This window comes from Elephantulus edwardii, unplaced genomic scaffold (genome assembly GCF_000299155.1).
Source record: "Elephantulus edwardii isolate Elephantulus edwardi_28Jun2011 unplaced genomic scaffold, EleEdw1.0 scaffold00218, whole genome shotgun sequence".
NCBI classification, from domain to species: Eukaryota; Metazoa; Chordata; class Mammalia; order Macroscelidea; family Macroscelididae; genus Elephantulus; species Elephantulus edwardii.
In genome coordinates this window covers 302,137-322,729 of record NW_006399968.1, presented here as the reverse complement: position 1 = coordinate 322,729, position 20,593 = coordinate 302,137, and the positions used below count along the sequence as shown (strand labels likewise).

The 20,593-nt window shown below is 38.8% G+C and overlaps 1 pseudogene across 1 annotated transcript in view; it reads left to right on the top strand.

Moving 5' to 3' along the window:
* The first annotated feature begins 20,257 nt into the window (after positions 1-20,257).
* LOC102853274 overlaps positions 20,258-20,593 on the top strand; it is a 13,139-nt pseudogene continuing 12,803 nt past the window's right edge. The window contains exon 1 of the transcript XR_438981.1: positions 20,258-20,588. The product of XR_438981.1 is annotated as a cyclin-J-like (transcript). The remainder of the gene's footprint in view (positions 20,589-20,593) is intronic.

The following is a 20,593-nucleotide window of genomic DNA, read 5'->3' as shown; positions in this document are numbered from 1 at the left end:
TGCTGCATAGTATTCCATTGTGTGAATATACCACAGCTTCTCTAACCATTCATTTGTTGATGGGCACATAGGTAGTTTCCAACTCTTTGCTGTTGTGAACAAAGCTGCGATAAACCTGGGTATGCATATATCTGCTTGGGTGGCAGTTATGGTTTCTTTGGGGTATATTCTCAATAGTGGAATTCCTGGGTCGAATGGTCTATTTGCAACTTTTTGAGGAAGCACCATACAGCCTTCCATAGTGGTTGTACCATTTTATACTCCCACCAACAATGAATAAGTGTTCCAGTTTCTCCATAACCTTGTCAGCATTTGTTGTTTGCTGTTCTATTAAATTTTGCTATTCTGACTGGGGTGAGATGATATCTCATAGTTGTTTTGATTTTCATCTCTCTTAGAGCTAGGGTTTTTGAACAATTCTTCAGGTGCTTGTTGGCCATCTGAATGTCTTCTTCGGTGAAGTGTCTGTTCATATCCTGTGCCCGTTTTTCAGTTGGATTGTTTACCTTTATCTTGTTGTGGTGCTCAAGTATTTATAAATTCTAGATATGAGTCCCTTATCTGACATGTAATTACCAAAGATTTTTTTCCCAGTCTGTGGCTTCCCTTTTTACCCTGTTGGAGAAGGTTTTTAATGTACATTATTTTCAATTATTTTTTAGTTCAGTTCTACTAAACTGTGGTGTGCTGTCAAGTCAGGTCCAACCCATAATGATCCTACAGTGGGTTTTCAGATCCAGTTAATGGCATGGAAGGAGATTGTCCATCCTTCTTCTGTGGAGCAGCTGGTGGACTCAAATGTGTATCTTTGGAATTACAGTGCAGCTTCTTACCAGTATGCTACTAGAAAACTCCTTTACTCCATTATAGTCTATACATCTAATACTAATCTAAATGGGTGTTAATAAATCTGTATTGAGCCTGAATAGAAAGTTATGCTACCAAGCCAAAGGTATGTGATTTTAATCTTCAGCCCTCAGGCCTGGTTTTAATGTTTTTGGTCAAAGATTCCCTAAGTGGTATAGCACTAGTCTGTCCATATGCCGTACAGAGTTAACTCATGGTTGTTGTGATGCTGTGTAACTGTGACACTGGTGTGTCAAATGCGATAATGGTTATCCATGGTAGACAGTGTTTGGTGGAGCTCCCTGATTCAAACAAATAGGAGTGGCATCCACTTCCAAAATAGCTTGCCTCTGGAAACTCTATGAACTTGGAGAAATAATAAAAGTTACACAAGTGTTCAGGTCTTTTGTTCATAGGGTCATATGAGGGTTCATATGAGTCATCTATGACTTGACAGCACCTAACAACAACAACAACATGAGCCTGAAAGACTTTTCAGCCATACTTAGCCATTTGTCAGGTTGATTTGGATTGATTCAAATTCTAAAATTATTTAATACACAATAGCTCAAAGGGATGAAGAATTTTCCATAATGAATGACTTTGTTGTTCACTCAAATCTTAGACTACAAGTTGTCAGGTCTCCATACTGCAAGCTCCTCAGGAAGAAAGAACTGCAATGTCTTTATGCTGTGTACATTTTCCAAGGAGCTCTGTACCTTTTGATTGATGTTGCTGACAAGATTTAGAACATAATCCCTTTAAAAACCTACTTAAATGTAGATTTGTTCAAACACATTGTTCTTTCTCTGTTCTTAGAAGCCATAGAAATATGTATGAAAACGGGTACTAACATGAGTCTGTATAAATGCCTTCATCAGTATTAAAGAAGCTTACATTGAGATTAGCTTTAATTAAAGCTGGGATAAAATGACAAAATGAGCAACCATCTTAAAGCAGTTGACAAAGAATCCTTCATATTCCATAAAATATTCAGATTTACATTCAAGTGAAAGAAGTTGACCATTGATGAATAACCACAGGCACAGTAGAAATGCTTTCAGACTGAAATGCTCTTTTTTCATAAATGAGATGGTTTTTAGCAACTAAGCCCAGGGACAAGATTAGCTGGAAGATGGCTTTTATACTGATAAAACTTTTGAGCTGGACAAGTGATAAAACTTTTGAGTTGGACAAGTCTGCATTAAATAAGACAGAGAGGATGCTTCACACACTATCTGGAAGATAATTTTGAGCTTTGCTACAGCAGTGACAGAATCAGATGGATATGCAAGAGACTATTGTGGGCTGGTCTTAAGCAGCTCAGGTAAGATATACTGGTATTTTTCCACTAAAATTTTTACTAAATTTTAAATGATAATGTGATACAGAATAAATACACACAAAAAATCATTAGAAAATGTCATGTATTGAATAAATACATTTATGTTTTCTTTTTAATCACCCTCACTGGTATCAATCTAAATGCTTTTAACATTAGAAATTAAGATTATCATTCTGTTACAAGTCCAAAAGCAAATGAGGACATTCAAAATTTTTTACTTATTCTTACTTTACATGATGAGAAGTGGTCTATGCTATCAAATAGGGAGTTTTCTTCTTAGATTTAATTTTATTTATTATATCATGTGGGAGGACATGTAGGTTGAATTCTTTTCCTTACAAACACCTTGGGAACTTTGAAACGGATCTTTTTCAAAGGTCTTTGTACAAGAATATCTTTAGTAGTATAGTATAAAAAGAAAATACATTTACATTTGAAGCTTCTGCTCCTTTTTAAAAGTTATTCTTAGTGGATTAAAGATTGAAATTATCAAGAAATTCTTTTACTTGAATCCACAATCAACACACATGATAACAACAGTTAAGAAGTCAAGAAATTTTGAGTTGGGAACAGTCTGTCAAGACCCTCTCCAAAGTTCTAAAGAGCAACAATGTCAATCTAAAAACCAAGGCACAACTGATCCAATACATAGTCTTGAATTATATCAGAAAGCTGGACAATGAATAAGGATAACAGAAGAATTTTTGCCTTTGAATTGCCGTATTGGAGAGTTACTGAATATCATAAGAGCCGCCAAAAGAACAATTGCAAAAGCAATTGCAACCAGGCTGCTCATTAGGGGCTAGTATGATGAAACTTCATCTTACATACTTTTAGCATATTGTCAGGAGGGTTCAGTCCTTGGAAAAAGACAACATACTTGGAAAGGTGGAGGGTCAAGACCCTCCATAAGATTGATTGACTCAGTTACTGTAACAATGACCTGGAGCATATGAGAGATGATGAAGATGGCGTAGGATAGGGCAAGATTCTGATCGGTTTTTATAGTGTTACCATGAGCAGTTGACTCAATGGTCCCTAACAATAACAACAACAGTAGTTTATTATCATGATTAAAACTATCCTGTGTGGAATTATAGAATTACAGAATTTAAGATAAGTGAGCAGATAATCTAGCAGTAAACTAGATTACTAGCCTTTTGTAATTTACATTGAACACTTAGTAAAATATGCTATAACATTACCATAATTTAAAATATTTGAAAACTTAGTTCTTAGGAATATTATCTTAACACATAATATTGTAATGGGTGTGACAGAGTTTATGGTATGGTCTCTGATTTTTAGATTTCCCTTTTTTTAAAATACATGACAGCATTCGACTATTAAATTTGTAGTGCTTTCTAAGGATGATAGGAGAATAATTGATAGTTTTGAGGGGTGGTGTTGAAAATGAGTACTGAATATCCCATTAATTACCCAAAGAACAAACAAGTATGTCAGAGAATGAGAAGCTCGGTGTTCCTTGGAGGCAAGGATGGAAACGTCTTCTCATATATTTTGGGCAAGTTGTTAGAAGGGGCAGGTTCTTGGAGAAAAACATCATTCTTGGAAAGGTGAAGAATTAGCAAGAGAAGGAGATTCTTTGCGAGATGGATTGACTGCAACAATGGGCACAACTATAACAGAGATGATGAGGATGACACAGAATAAGGCAAGGTTCAGATCCATGTGAATCCAACTGAATGACATCTAACAACAGCAGTCTATCAACAACAGAAATGTTGAGTTCGGCCCATGAGTGCTGACCTTACAAGTCCTGAATCACAGATTTTTCCTAGTATTACATTCTTCTGTTCATTTTTTCCATATTCCTTTCAAACCAGTGGAACAAAGTCAGAAAATTGTTCTAGTTTGGGGGTTTCCCCTCCCCTTCTAATTATTATTTTTATGTTCACAACACATGTTCATTTTTCTTTTTCTACCTTAGTGCAATCAAAGTAAGAGAAATTAGACTCTCAAGTCAAACTAGTCTTGTTAGTAATACATACTCACACACAAAAAAACTCATTTTCAGATAGTAAGCATCATAAGAAAGCCCATGAATGCTGTCCAGGTGGTGCTTGTGATTTCTTTGCAGTAAAAGAAAATGAATTTGTGAAGTCTACAGAAGACTTTAAGGTCAGACCTACTTAACATTAAGCAACTATGTTCAACAAAGTCACAGTCATTCTTCAGTTCTGGGAGCCTGAATTGACATGTTTCCAAAATGACACAAATCTCAAGAGAAAATCCAGTGAATCAACAGGCAGTTAGGAAATACTAGTAGACAGGGTTGGTTGTTGGTTTTGTTGTTTTGTTTTGTTTTGTTTTTAATTCATTTTAATGAAAGCTTACAGAGACTTAGGGTTTTTTAGTCATTCATTGCCGCACTAGTAGACAGTTTTTTTTTATAAGCTGTTACTGGATCACAACAAGCTATGGCTGATTCTGAGAAGAATGGGAATCCCAGAACATTTGATTGTGCTAATGCGAAACCTATAATTGGACCAAGAGGCAGTTGTCAGAACAGAGCAAGGAGACACTATATGGTTCAAAATCAAGAAGGGGGTCCGTCAGGGATATATTTTGTCTCCATACCTTTTCAATCTGTATGCAGAACCGGTCATCCGAGATGCTGGGCTGCATGAGGAAGAATGTGGCATCACGATTGGTGGAAGAGTCATCAACAACCTGCATTATGTGGATGACAGCCCTGCTTGCTGAAACTGAGGAGGACCTGAAGCACTTGCTGCAGAAGGTCAAGGACTGCAGCCTTCAATATGGGTTTGAAGCTCAACATCCAGAAAACAGAGATTCTCACCACTGAGCCAACTGGCAGCATCAGTATGGGTGGTGAAGATATTGAGATAGTTAACAGTTATAGTTTACTTGGTTCCACAGTCAACACTCTTGGTAACAGCAGCCAGGAAATCAGAAGACGAATTGCATTGAGAAAGTCAGCTGTGAGGGACCTCTCGAGAGTACTGAAGTGCAACGATGTCAGGCTGGAGACTAAGGTGCGCCTGATCCAGGCTATAGTCTTTGCAATTACATGCTACACCTTGGAGAGTTGGACAGTGAATAGGGATGATAGAAGGAGAATTGATGCCTTTGAGCTGTGGTGCTAGAAAAGAGTGTTGAATATACCATGGACTGCTAGGAGAACAAACAGGTTTGTCCTGGAGAGGGTGAAACTGGAGTGCTCTTTGGAGTCAAGGATTCTGAAGCTTCATCTGACATACTTTGGGCATGTTGCAAGGAGGGTCTGGTCCTTGGAGAGGGATATCATGTTTGGGAGAGTGGAGGAATGGCACAGGAGAGGAAGACCCTCAATGAGATGGATAAATTCTGTGATTGGAGTGGTGGGAATGAGTGTGTTTGATACGGCAAGATTGGCACAGGATGGAACGATGTTTAGGGCTCTTGTACATAGGGTTGCTATGAGTCGCAAGCGACTCTATGGCACATAACAACAACATTACTGCAAAGAACTTCATTGAGGGAGATACAAAGTTTAGTGATGATCTGGTAAACATTGTGTGTCTAACAGTCTTTTTTTTTTTAATTGAGCTGGTTAACTATTGCTCTTTCATCAACTGACATTTGCTAAAAAATAATAAATGGAAATATGTTATTAAAGCCTTTCCACAATAAATGTTCACATAAAAGAAAGACGTGTTAATGACACTGTCATTCAAATACATATATCAACAACTAAAGAAGAGATAGATGATTTCTACCAGGTTTTGCAGTTGGAAATTGATTGATGATGCATTAATAATAATGGGTGACTGGAATGAAAAAGGAACAAGGAAGAGGGACCAGTAGTTGGAAAACATGATCTTGGTGCAGAATTGGGGCTGGATATAGAATATTATACAATCAATGACCTCTTCATTGCAAATATCATAAGAAACACAAATGACAGCTATACACATGGTGTTCTACACAAGAATCAGAATCTTTATATTTTCTTTATATAATCACTTCTATAATTATCTTTTATTCCTGGAGAGGAATTATAGTCTTGAATCATTTGGCAAAAAAATATCCACTGCCAGGGCAATTAGGTCTAAAATACTTGAAAATAAACCTTTAGATATTGAACCCAGAATCTGCAACCTTTCATGCAACCGATTGTGCTTGTTATATGCCATTGAGTCGCCTGTGACACATAACAACCCTGTGTGCAATAGCTCTGAACCCTGCCCTATGCTGAGTCAGTCTCACTGTCCCTGACACACCTACCCCAAGTTACCATGCCAGTTCACTTCATCCAGGGATCTTCCTTTACTACATTGTCCCTCCACCCTTCTAAGCATGATATCATTTTCTAAGAACTGGTCCCTCCTGACCACGTACCTAACCTATGTGAGATGGAATTTCAGGATCTTTGCCTACAAGAAGAAACTTGGTTTCATCCTCTCTAAGACATTTTTTTTCCTTCTAGTGGTCCATGATATGTTGTAATACTGTTCCAGCACCATGACTCAAAGTCATCGATTCTTCTGTCATCCTTAGTCATTGTCCAGCTCTTTGGTGAATAGCAAGTAATTGTCTGCATCAGGCACACCTTACTCTTAAGACTGGGCTCACATATCAGTTATGAACTCGAAGAGTCCTGCATACTGCTCTGAGGCGGATGGAGATTCATTTCTATAAAGGGAGAAGACAGTCTTTACAGCAGAGGAAGGTTAATAATGTTGTGGACTATGCGATAAGAGTGGTAATTGGATGCCAGAAATAAAGTGCACTCTTGACCTAAATGTGTAACTCCTAGTATGAGTTCTTTATGCTAGAAAAGCAGGTTCCATTTTGTAGGTGAAATGCTTCATACATATTCATTTAAGCCAAATGGTAGACAGAAATCAGGACTTGGAAAAAGAAAAGTATTGATATATCCAAGCTGATTCTTAGTATGTTAATCTATTCTTTAATTCTTCACAAACCTAGAAACCAGGTAGTGGCATCCCCACATTACAAGCTAAATTGAGGTTCAGCAAGTTACATGCCTTTGGACACAAAGCCACCGAAGAAGAATGAAATGCGTCTTTATCTGGCTCCAGACTTTTGACAACTATGCAATTCTGCTTTCTCTAGTGCACTGGTTGGTTATTACTTGGAAACATCATATGTAAAATGAAACAATGCATTAAAGCCTTGTTTGCAACAATCTTAATTAAGAGGAGTACACTGTGTAACAATTAAAAATTCATGTAGCAGCTCAGCGCAAACCTAAACAAATGCAAGGAAGCCACTTGTTAGACATCCAAGGTATAACTGGTTTCTGTTGTTAGGTACTGTTGAATGGAGTACAACTCAAAGTGACCCTGTGAACATCAGATCTGAACCTTGTCCTGCATCATCATTATCTTTGACATACTTTGCTCATTGGCACAAGTCATTGTCAATCCATCTCGTTGAGGATCTTCCTCTCTTTCACTGATCCTCCACTTTTCCATGTGTTATTCAAAGAAATAGTCTCTCCTAATAACGTGCACAAATTATGTGAAGAAAAAAACATTGCTATCCTTGCCCCTAAGGAGCACGCTGGCTGTACTGTGTGGCTAATATCCATAACACCAAAAGAAATGGATCGTGTGTGGGTGCCATTATTGACCATTTTAACAAGAATTATCAGAAGACCACTAATCAAAATGGAGGTGGGTGGGGAATAGAGGGACCAAAGAGGACAATAGAGTTTGGGATAGGGAGCTGCAACCAAGTGAGAGATTCTTTCACAACTGGTACATTGAGATGCTGGAGAGAGCTGCCTCCAAGGCCATATGGACAGAAGCTCCTTAAGTTGGAGCATCTTGTTGCATGTCACTGCAGACAAAGGAGGACAATTGACTTTGGGGGTAGGGGTGGGGAGGAAATACATTATCACACCACAGACTCAATCCCGGGGGCAGCACTTTAAAGCGCATAGGATGAAAGGCCCTGGAGGGGCCTCTAGAGAAAGGTTCATTCATTTATGAATCCCTACTGTCATTGGGCCATCTGAGGGATCAAAGAAGACAGTAGTGTTTGGAACTACAAGATGAGAAACTCAATTCCACAGCTTTTCCTGGACATAAACTTCTTGAGTTGGAGCACTTAGTCCTACAAGAGAGGACCGCAAAAGTTTTAGAAAAGGCAAATTTCCCACCCCATAGTACCAGGAAGGACTTCCAGTGGAGCAGGTTGTCCACTCGATAAATGGAATATTTTAATCTGGCAACTAATTGATAACATCGTAAAGGTAAATAACTATCCATGGCCTATATAGACACAATAAAAATGTCCCATTATTAAGGAAAATTTCACTTAATGTTAAGAAAGCAACAGGCAGAATCAAACATTCTGAAAAACCAAGCCTTTTCCAAAACAACCAGAGCCTGTTGTAGACCCAGTGGGCACCCTAGAGTCAGGAAGGCAGAAGATATATATTGACATGTAGTCATACAAACAACCACAGAAGAAGGTACAAATCATGGAAGAAAACAATGGAAGCCAGAAATCAAGGGGATGCCCCATAGGCAGAGACTCGGAAGAAATACATTATTGTAGCATTATTTGAACAGCTACAGAAGAAGCTGAAAATGACGGAAGAAACAATGGAACCATTAAGAAAATTAATACTCCAGAGACAGGGTGCTAGAAGAGATAGATGAACACAGAGGAACTGAAACAATTACAGAAGAAAACTGTAAAAGAGGAAAGAAAATGAAATTTCTCCTTGGGCTAGGATTTTGAGGCTCTGTCTCACATATTTTGACACCTGGTCAGGAGGAACTGGTCTTTGGAGAATGACAGCATTCTTGGAAGGGTGGAGGGAAGACCACAGATGAGATGGATTGATATGGCAACTTGGGCAATGGTGGTTGATGTGTCAGAATCAGTGAGACTAGCTGAGGACAGGGCAGGCTATGGGTCACGATGGCACATAACAACATAGATAAATGGGTACAAGAACTTGTAAAATCGCATGTGCACAATGGCAGCGGTGGAGAGTGCGGTGTGAAGAGCTGGAGGAACAGCAATCTGCATAGCGACAGGCCGCTAGAGAGACCTTCATGCCACACAGACACCGGCCAACACAGCACGACATGGACAGTAGGAATTTGAATCACAACTTTTGTTGGAACAATTCGTTTCAGAACTACAGGAACATAGAACCGCACCACGGGACCAGCCAGAGCCAGAAGCCACCAGCTGAGCTGCTGTGGGACCCATTCTCTGGAAAAAGAAGGTTAATGGGAAAGTAACTGCGTTTTCTTAAACCTCATTAAAAGTGAGTGGGTCTGTTGAAATTTGACTGAGTTTTCTTGTGTCCTCTCTGACTGCCCATGATTAGGTGGGTCAGTAGGAATTTGACTGGCTTTTCTTGAGCACCACCGATTGCCTGGGAGAACACCCAAAGGTGAGCCCACTGGTGGGAATTTGGGCTACACAGACTGCCCAGGAATGCATGGGCTGTTGGAAATTTATCTGAGTTTTCTTGGGCACCATTGACTGCCTGGGAGAATGCCAAAGAGTGAGCAGGCCAGTAGGAATTTGACTGAACTTTTGTGAACACCACAGACTGGCCAGAGGCGAGTGGGTCAGTGGGAATTTGAGTCTTCTCAGGTCCTGCTGGACCCAGGGTCTTGCTGGAGCAGGGGCCACTGTGTGAGAACACCTGGGTAAGGACCCCTGGACAGGGACCGCTAAGTGAGAGCTGCTGCACGGGAGATTGACAGCTGGAATTTGAGTAGGGATCCCACTCGTGAGCACACCCAAACAGTTGAATCTGAGTGAGGTCCCACAAATGGTTGACCCACCTCTGTGGTTGCCCATCCTCCATGCCTGTGCCACCCCCCCTTTGGCTCCACACCTGTGCCTACACATCCAGTCAATCAACTTATCTTTAATCTGGAGCACCTTGATCTGACTTACCTGCAAAAAGCTGCTCTCACAGTCTCTGAACTGAATTTCCCTTGAGTCAGACATTCAGAGAAAAACACAAGCGGGGTAGCTGCCCTACTAATGTCTAGAGCATTGTCTTCAGATCAAGAACATATCAATGTCTCAAAGAAAGAAAGCTGTCTTACATACTACACAAACACAAAGCAAGATGTCACCCACAAAGGGTGACATAGTATCAATGGATTTCCTGAAGCCAGAAAATCTGATGGAACAGTCTGACACAGAATTTAAAAGAACAATGATTTAATATTTTCATGGATGAAAGACAAACTTGAAGAATTATAGGATACTACAAGCAAAACCCAGGAGGAGCTCAAAATAACAATCCAGAGCAATGCAGATAAACAAGGCATTAGCAGCACTGGAAAACAAGAAACCACAATCAAAAATATGAGGTCCAATGTTTCAGATGCTGTCGACGTGTTGGAGGGACACATGAGCAGAGTTGAAAAGACTGAACACAGGACCAGTGAAATAGAAGATAAAATTGTCCCCACTGATCTGCTAGAGCAAAATATAGAATTAAAAAGGAAGGAAAAAGAAGAAAACCTAGGAATAATATGGGACATCATCAAGAAACATAACATGCACATAATTGGACTCCCAGAACAGGAAGAAGCAAGTAACAGCACCAAAAATGTTGTGGAAGAATTACTAGAGGAAAACTTCCCAGGCATAATGAAGAATGAGAGAATATATATTCAAGAAGCTGAGCAAACACCATATAGACCCCAAAAGAAAAACACCAAGGCATATCATAGTTAAATTTCCAGAACTAAAGATATGGACAGAATTCTGAAAGCAGCAAGAGAGAAACAAAGAGTAACCTATAAGGGAGAGCAGATAAGATTAAGTGTCTATTTCTCATCAGAAACCATGGGAGCAAGAAGAGAACAGGAGGATATATATCAAACACTCAAAGAACACAACTATCAACCAAGAATACTGAACCCAGCAAAATTATCCATCAAATATAAAGGAGAGATAAAGAGATTCCCAGAAAAACAGAACCTAAGAGGTTGTAAAATCAAGACCAGCATTGCAAGAAACATTGAGAGATATCCTTACAAAGGTACCACAAAAGCAGCATGGACCAAAGTAACTAGCAACAACACCAAAAAGAACTCAACACACTGATAGCAATAAAACCCTGCCTTTCAATAATCACACTGTATGTAAATGGTTTGAAAAGAGCAGCAGATTAAAAAAAAATAAAATCCATCAATATGCTCTCTATAAGAGACACATCAGAAAAATTAAGATAAAGACTAAAAATAAAAGGATGGGGGAAAAATATACCAAGCAAATGGCAAACAGAAAAAAGCAGGAGTAGTGATATTAATCTCTGTTAAAATAAATTTCAAAAAACCATCACAAAGGACAATGAAGGTCACTACATAATGCTTAAAGGGTCAATAGAACAAGAGGACATAACAATAATAAATACCTATGCACCAAATGAACAACAACAACAACCAAACCAAATGAAAGATGTGCAAAATATAAAAACAAACATTAACAAAACTGAAAAAAATAGACAATACTACTATAGTAGTTGGAGACTTCAATACACCACTCTCAAGAAAAAACAGAACTACCAGAAAAAAATTCAACAAAGATGCTCAGAAATTAAACCAACTCGACCTTCTCCAATATACATTGAACATTCTCCAGAGTAGATCACATTTTAGGTCACAAGGCAAGCATCAATAAATTAAAAAAACATAGAAATAATACAAAACATCTCAGACCACAATAATACAAAATTAGAAATTAATAACAAAAGAATAAAGGAGAAAAAAAAACCCCATGCATTTGGAAGCTGAACAACACCTTGCTTGAACATGAGTGGGTACTAGAAGAAATTAAAAAATGAAGTTAAGTTTCTTGAAACAAATGACCATGAAAACAGCATTTACCAAAACCACTGGGAAACAGTGAAAGGAGTAAAGAAAGGTCAATTTATAGCAATAAGCAAACATATCAAAAGGCAGGGGGGGAAATGACCACTGACTCTTTAACCCAATATATGCAACGAATTGAAAAATAACAGCAAATAAACCTGACACCCTCTTAAAAAAAAAACAGCCTGGAAATTATAAAAATTAGAGCACAGATTAATGAAATAGAAAACCAAAAAACAATTGAAACCATTAACAAAACAAGGTGTTGATTCTTTGAAAAGGTCAAAAAAATCGACAAACCACTAACAAAGGAAAAGAAGGAAAAAAAACACAAATAATCTGAATAATAGATGAAATGGGCAACATCACAACAGAACCAACTAAAATGAAAAGGATAAAATTAGAATATTATTAAAAATTATACTCAAACAAATATGAAAACCTAGAGGAAATGGACAAATACTTAGAAATTCACAACTTACCTAAACTGACACGAACCGAAATTGAACACCTGAACAGACCCATTACAAAAGAAAAACTTGAAAAGGTAATAAAACAACTTCCAGACAAAAAAGGTCCTGGACCAGATGGCTTTACAAGTGAATTTTATCAAACATTCAGAGAAGAACTGTCACCAATCCTACATAAACTATTTCAGAAAATAGAAAAAATGGAATTCTCCCAGAATCATTCTATGAAACAAACATATTCTTGATACCAAAGACCGGTAAAGAAAGATACCACCAAAATAGAAAACTATAGACCAATATCTCTCATTAACATAGATGCTGAAATCCTGAATAAAATCCTGGCCAATAGAATCCAATGATTGTTGTTGTTGTTAAGTGCCATCGAGTCGCAGGAAACTAACTCATAGCAACCCTATGAAGGAGAGTCCTCGACGCTTGGGTGCCTTTCATCCTCTCTCCAGGTTCATAGGGTTTCTGGAGGCAAGTTATTATGGAAGTGGATGCCACTCCTCCTTCCAAGCTTGTTTTAGTCAGGGAGCTCCACCCCACTCTCTGTCCGCATTGGGTAGCCAACCATTAACACATTTGACACATCAGTGTCACAGTGTTCAGCCTCACAGCAACCACAAATGATCACAGTACTGCAACTTGTACACCAGGGCTATACGACCTAGAGAAATGTCTGAACAAAAACTATGAAAGACAGGCCCAAAGGCCCTTTTGGGCTTGAAGCCCCCTGCTACCTTAAACCCTAGGCCAAGCCTGGCTTGCCTGGCTTGCCTGGCTTGAGGCAGAGTAGTCCTTCACGTTCAAAAACTGCTACAACACCCGCTCACACAGCACCATGCTCTCTCTGGCAACCAGGTCATAGCAGCCCTGGATGGAGCAAACCTGGGAGAACATGGCCACCTTCTCTCCCCTCTTCCCCTTTTGGGCTTAAAGCCCCCTGCTTCCTTAAACCCTAAGCCACGCCTGGCTTGCCTGCTCCTGGAGGCAGAGTGAATCCAATGATACATAAAATAATAATAATGATAATAATAATAATAAATAATAATAATAATTCACCATGACCAAGTGAGATTCAGAACAGATATGCAAGGATGGTTCAACATGAGAAAAACAATTAATGTAATTCATCACATTAACAAAGCAAAGAACAAGAACCACATGATTTTATCAATTGATGTAGAAAAGGCCTTTGACAAAATTCAACACCCTTTCCTGATTAAAACACTCAACAAAATAGGATTAGAGAGGAATTTATTCAACATAGTAAAAAGTATTTATGTAAACCCAAGAGCCTACATTGTTCTCAATAGATATTAAAGGCATTCTCGTTGAGAACAGGAACTAGGCAAGGATGCCCACTATCACCTCTCTTATTCAATATTGTATTGGAAGTCTTAGTGATAGCAATAAGGCAAGAGAAGGAAATAAGTGATATCCAAATTGGCAAAGAGGAGGTAAAATTATCTCTCTATGCAGATGATTTGATAGTATACATAGAAAACCCTAAAAACTCAGCAAGAAAACTGCTACACATAGTTGACCAATTCAGAAAAGTGGCAGGATACAAGATCAACATACAAAAATCAATTGGATTTCTCGACAGTGACAAAGAGAATACAGAACTGGAGCTGAGAAAAACAATACCCTTCACAATAGCTAATCACAAATTAAATACTTAGGAGGAAACCTAACTAGAAGCACAAAGAATCTAGTCAAGGAAAATGACAAAACATTATTACAAGAAACAAAAAGAGACCTGGAGAAGTGGAAGAATATCCCTTGCTCATAGGTAGGAAGACTCAATATTGTGAAAATGATAATACTACCAAAGGCAGTCTGCATGTTCAATGCAATCCCAATACAAATACCAATCCCATTCTTCAATGAAATGGAAAAGTCAATCTCCAGTTTCATTTGGAATGGAAAGAGGCCCCAAATAAGCAAAGCACTCCCTAAAAAGAGAAACAAGGTAGCAGGCATCTCACTCCCTGATTTCAAATCCTACTGCGCTGCCATGGTGGTTAAGACAGCATGGTACTGGTACAATGAGAGACACATAGATCAATGGAATAGAATTGAGAACCTGGACATCAGCCCATTTATCTATGGTCAACTGATTTTTGACAAGGAGATGAAATCAGTCAAGTGGAGAAACGACAGCCTTTTTAACAAATGGTGCTGGCAAAATTGGAAAACTATCTGCAGAAGACTTAAGCAAGATCCACACCTCACTCCATAGACAAAAAACAATTTAAAGTGGATTATGGACCTAGGTCTAAAACCAAGGACTATAAACTTCCTTAAAGAAAAGCTTGGAAGAACTCTAGGAGTCCTAATCCACAACATAAACAGTCTTCCAAGCATCCTGGAAAATCTAAAGCAGGAGAGGATAAAATAGATGAATGAGACCTTCTAAGAATCAAATCCTTATGCACATCCAAAAAACTTCTCCAACAAGGTAAAAAAAGGAGGCTACAGACTGGGAAAAAGTATTTGGTAATGACATGTCAGAAAAGGGACTTATATCTCGAATTTATAAAATACTCGAGCACCAGAACAAGATAAAGGTAAATAATCCAATTGAAAAATGGGCACAGGATATGAACAAACACTTCACCAACAAAGACATTGAGATGGCAAACAAACACATGAAATGTTCAAAATCCCTAGCTCTAAGAGAGATGCAAATGAAAACAACTATGAAATATCATCTCTCCCCAGTAATAGAGCAAAATTTAACAGAACGGCAAACAACTGGCTGGCGAGGTTGTGGAGAAACTGGAACCCTTATTCATTATTGGTGGAAGTATAAAATGGTGCAACCACTATTGAAGACTGTATGGCACGTTCTCAAAAAGTTGCAAATAGAAATACCATTTTACCCAGCAATTCCACTACTGGGAATTTGCCCTAAAGAAACCACAACTGACATCCAAGCAGATATATGCACACCCATGTTTATTGTGGCTTTATTCGTATTCACAAAGAGCTGAAAATAACCCAATGCCCATCAACAAACGAATGGATAGAGAAGCTCTGGTGTATTCACACAATAGAGTACTCTGAAGCATTGAAAAACAAGGAGCTCATGAAATATTATTAAAAATGGATGACCCTGGAGGACATTATGCTGAGTGAAATATCTCAGTCACAAAAAAACCCCCAAACATTGCATAAGGCCACTGTTGTAAAATGGGGCTGACATCAGGGTTGAGGGAAGACAGAAGGAGGAGACGAATGATGTATACTGCATTGAAACAGATGAGGGAGAGAAGTTTAAACGGGATATATGATTGGGTATTATTGTCATTACAGGAGTTCAGAATGAAGGCTGCACAGTGGAGTGGACTTGGGGGAGGGATTGCCTAACAGTGAAAGAGTTTTACTTTTCAAGGAGAAGAGTGAATTAGGGGAGGGAGTGTGCAAGGAGAAATGTACAACAAGGAATGACTGGAAACCCTAAGTCTGTAATGTTTCATTTAAATTTTTTTTAAAAAAAGAACTTGAAAAACCATCACAAGACAAAATACAGCCAACACAATACTGAAAATAACAGAAATCCATGAAAATGCAATCCAGAATATTAAGACTGAAATGGAAGAAATGTACAACATAGTAGAGGGACAAAAAGGTAGAACAGAAGAGATGGAACAGAGCTTCAGTGAGCTGGAAGACAAGAACCTCTGTGGGAATATACTAGAAGAAAAATCAGAGATGAGACAAAAGGAAAATGACAAAAATTTTGCAATCATGTGGAATTATATCAAAAGGAACAACATAAGTATGACTGGAATTCCAGAATATAAGGGAGAAGGAAATCACTGATATCATTGTGGAAGAATTACTTAAGAAAATATCCCAGGTATTAATGAAGAATGGAGAAATCCACATTCAGGAAGCTCTGCAAACACCAAATAGACTAGACCAAAGAGAAAAAAAAAAAACCCAAGATATAACATAGTCAAATTCTCCAAACTAAAAGATAAGGATGAAATACAGAAAACAGCTTGAGAAAAACAGTTACCTAGGGAGCTCTGGTGGCCTAGTGGCAAGAAGCTGCACTGCAATCCCAGAGGTGTGAGGTTCAAACCCACCAGATGCTCTGCTGGAGAAAGAGGGACAATCTCCTCCTGTACCAGTCAGATCCAATTTGATGGTACATGCACAAAAAATAATAAAATTAAATTAAAACAAAACCCACAACAGTTACCTACAAAGAACTAGCATCATCATCTTGGACTCATAAAATCTTAGCCCTGGAATCTTCTGACCAGAGCCCTGTCTGAGGCTACAACTTCTGTTGAAGGTTGAACAAAATTTTCCTTAGACAACAACCATCATACACATGATTGAACCCATAAAACTTGGCTGCTGTAACAAGAAAAAAAAAATGTCAGTTTGTCTTCCTTTCAGTAAATTCCTGAATCTGTGTGCAGTTTAAAACTCCTGGACTGGTTAGGGTTAAGGTTAGGGTTAGGGTTAGGGTTAGGGTTAGAAAAACAATGATCATGTACAATGATCATCACAGTGATCATTGCAAAATGGGAGAAAATATGAAGAACTGAAGAGTCCACAAGCAAAGCTCTAGAAGATTAAAAAAAAAAAAAGACAAACCAGGTAAAACCAGTGAAATTAAAGCAATCATAGCAAAGTAAGAAACTCCAAAATAATTAGATGAACAGTTCAGACACTGTCAATAGGTTGGAGAAACAGAGCATAAGAGATAGGACCCAAAAAAGAAAAAAAAAAAGTGATAGGACCCAGTACCAGCAATGCTGAAGATAGAGAAGCTTTAGCACTAGCCTGCTAATTGTTGTTGTTATTGATTGTTGTCAAGTTGAGCACAACTCACAATGGCCCTATGAGCAAAAGGCCTGAAGCCCTTCTGTAACTATTGACATTTCTCTAAGTTCATAGAGTTTCCAGAGGCATGTTGTTTAGGAAAATGGATGCCATTCCTGCTTCCAAAGAGAGGGAAAACAAAAAGGAAGGAAGAAAAGTGGAAAAAAGCATGAGAACCATGTGGGATACCATTAAAAGAAAGAATATATGAGTAATTGGAATTCCAGAACAGAAAGAAGCAAATAAAAGAACCAAGAAAATAGTGAGAAAGTTACTTAGTCACTCTGGAGACTAAGGCGCACCTAATGCAGGCCATAGTCTTTGCAATCACTTGCTATGCATCAGAGAGCTGGACAATGACTAGGGAGGAGAGAAGGAGAGTTGATGCCTTTGAGCTGTGGTGCTGGAGAAGAGTATTGAATATACCATGGACTGCTAAGAAAATAAACAAGTTTGTCCTGTAGAGGGTTAAACTGGGCTGCTCCGTGGAGGCAAGGATTCTGAAGTTTTGTCTGACATACTTTGGACATGTTACAGGGAGGGACCAGTCCTTGGAAAGGGATGTCATGCTTGGGAGGGTGGAGAGACAACGCAGGAAGGGAAGACCCTCTATGAGGTGGATTGATTCAGTGACTTGAGTAATGGGGGTAGGTGTGTCAGAGACAGACAGGCACAGGACAAAGCAGGGATGAGTCGCAGGTGACTCGATGGCACATAACAACAACAACATCGTACATCCTGGAAGTTGAGTAAACCCAAAAGTGATAGACACTAGACGGAAAGCATATCATAACACAACATCGCAAAACAACCCAATCACAAGATGAGAAGATATGAAGAGATTTTTCACCAAAGTAGATATTGAGGTAGTCAAAATGCACAACAAGCAGTATTTCAGATATTAGAGTCATGCAAATAAAAACATCAATGAGATATCATCTGAACTCTGCAACAATAGCAAGATTCAACAGGACACCACATAAATTATGATGAGGATGCTGAGAGATTGGGCCCTCCTGCATTGCTGATGGGTGTGTTAATTGTACAGCCCCTATGAAAGGTAGTCTCGCAGTTCCACAGAAGACTGCAAATAGAAATATCATTTGACCTTTCCATCCCACTACTGAGAATACAACCAAAGAAACCAGATAAGACACAAATAGATATATATGCACTTTTGTGGTTACTACATTATTCACAATAGCAATCTGGAAGCATCCCTACTGCCCATCAATAAACAGAGAAACTAGTACATCCACACAATGGAGTATTATGCATCACTGAAAAAAATGAAGATTTTGAGAAACACTACACAACATAGATGAATCTAGAGGACATTATCCCAAGTGAATTAACTCCTTCAAAAGGGACAAGTGCAGTATAAAAACCCTGTGATAAAAGCAAGTGGATTTTGGTGCAGAGGGTTGGGACTGGCAGGTACAGCAAGAAGAGAATAAATTCATATGGAAAGCAGCATTGAAAGAGATGAAGGTAAGGTCATTCTGAAAAGAATGGATATGAGTAATACTACTAACAAGCTGGAAGAGGACATTAGGGAATGATGGGAGGGAAAACATGGGATAAATCTGTATAAACAAGTGAAAGGAAAAGAATTCTTTTAAACTTTGATTCAAATATTTATAAAAAAATTAAAAATTAATATTGTAGTGATTTCCATGCTCTCTGTAATCATATCATTGTTGTTTGCTATCTGATCAGAGCCAAACCATAGCTGATCTCCAGAAGATTTTCAGAGGCATTTTACCACAAGAAGATTGCTCATCCTTCTAAGATGAAGCAGCTGGTGGATTGCAGAGTGTCTCTAAAGATTGCTGTGCAGCTTCTTACCACTAGGCCACCAGAGCTATCTGTTTAGTATAGAAGCAAAGAAGAGCATAGGGCCTTTATAATTTAAATTGTAAATTTATTACAAGTGCCATAAAACTTTAATTCAAATTATTGGGAAATGTTGAGTATGGGGGGGGGAATATTTTTATGTTGTTGTTGTGGTGGTGCACCATAGAGTTGAAACTGACCCATAGCTGACACTCCAGCAGCTTTTCAGAGGCAGTTAATGGCATAAAAGGAGATTGACCATCCTCCTGTGGAGCTGCTGGTGGCCTCGAGCTCCACGGCTTCGAGTTTGCAGTGTGGCTTATTGCCGCTTGGCCACCAGTGTTTAAGACAAGGTTTCTTCTGTTAAGGGTGGCATTTGTGTCTCTGAAATAATGTCTTAGAGGACATCTCCTGGAAGAATGCTTGAGGGGCTTTTCTGGTGAAAGTAGATCATCCATTTAAAGTTAATTAACTTGCCCAAGAGAAGCAATTACAGTACTGAAATACTTTAGCATAAAACACCAGTACCAATACAAGCGGATGCCTAATGAGGGAGTGCCAGAAAACTGTCACTTAAAGAGTAAAGACTAGGTTTACACAGAAGAGAATTAGTGCCAAAAATTCCATTCTTCCCCTTCACTCCCAAAATAGTACGTTGAAAGCAAACTTCAGGAATAAACAGTATGACTGCTCTTACTAGTGCATGTATCTGCAATTGGAAGAAAATACAAGAGGATTGTCAAGGAATATGCATAAATTATAAAAAAAATAATCAGTTCTTACCATTACTATCTTTTTCTAGGAAAAGCCCTCTTTCTAGCTGTACATTAACTCATTATTTCCATAAAAGATTATGAAAAAATCAAAAGGAATGGAAAAAAAATCTCTACATATAGCATTTAGTAGTTGGCATATCTTGATAAGAACTGCCTTTCAAAAATGCTAAAGATCAGATTCAAAACACAAACCCACACGCCGGCTGGGCTGGGGCAGTGAGGACCGCGGTTCCGGACTCCAATGACCGCGTCTCGTTCGGCGCGACGGCCGGGCCCATGGAGCTGGAGACCCAGTGGTGGCGAGGACAGCTGGCCGCCGACATCCACCAAGTGCTTCGGTACAAGGAACTGAAGTTACCATCCTATAAAGGCCAGTCGTCTCAACTAAGTCTCAGACGCTATTTTGCTGACCTGATTGCCATTGTGGGCAATCGCTTCTCTCTCTGCCCTTCTGCCCGATATCTTGCCGTGTATTTACTAGACCTGTTTATGGATCGCTATGTCATCTCTATCCAACAGCTGCATTTAGTTGCGCTCTCCTGCCTGCTTCTAGCAAGTGAATTTGAAGAAAAAGAAGATAGTGTGCCTAAGTTGGAGCAGCTCAATAGCTTG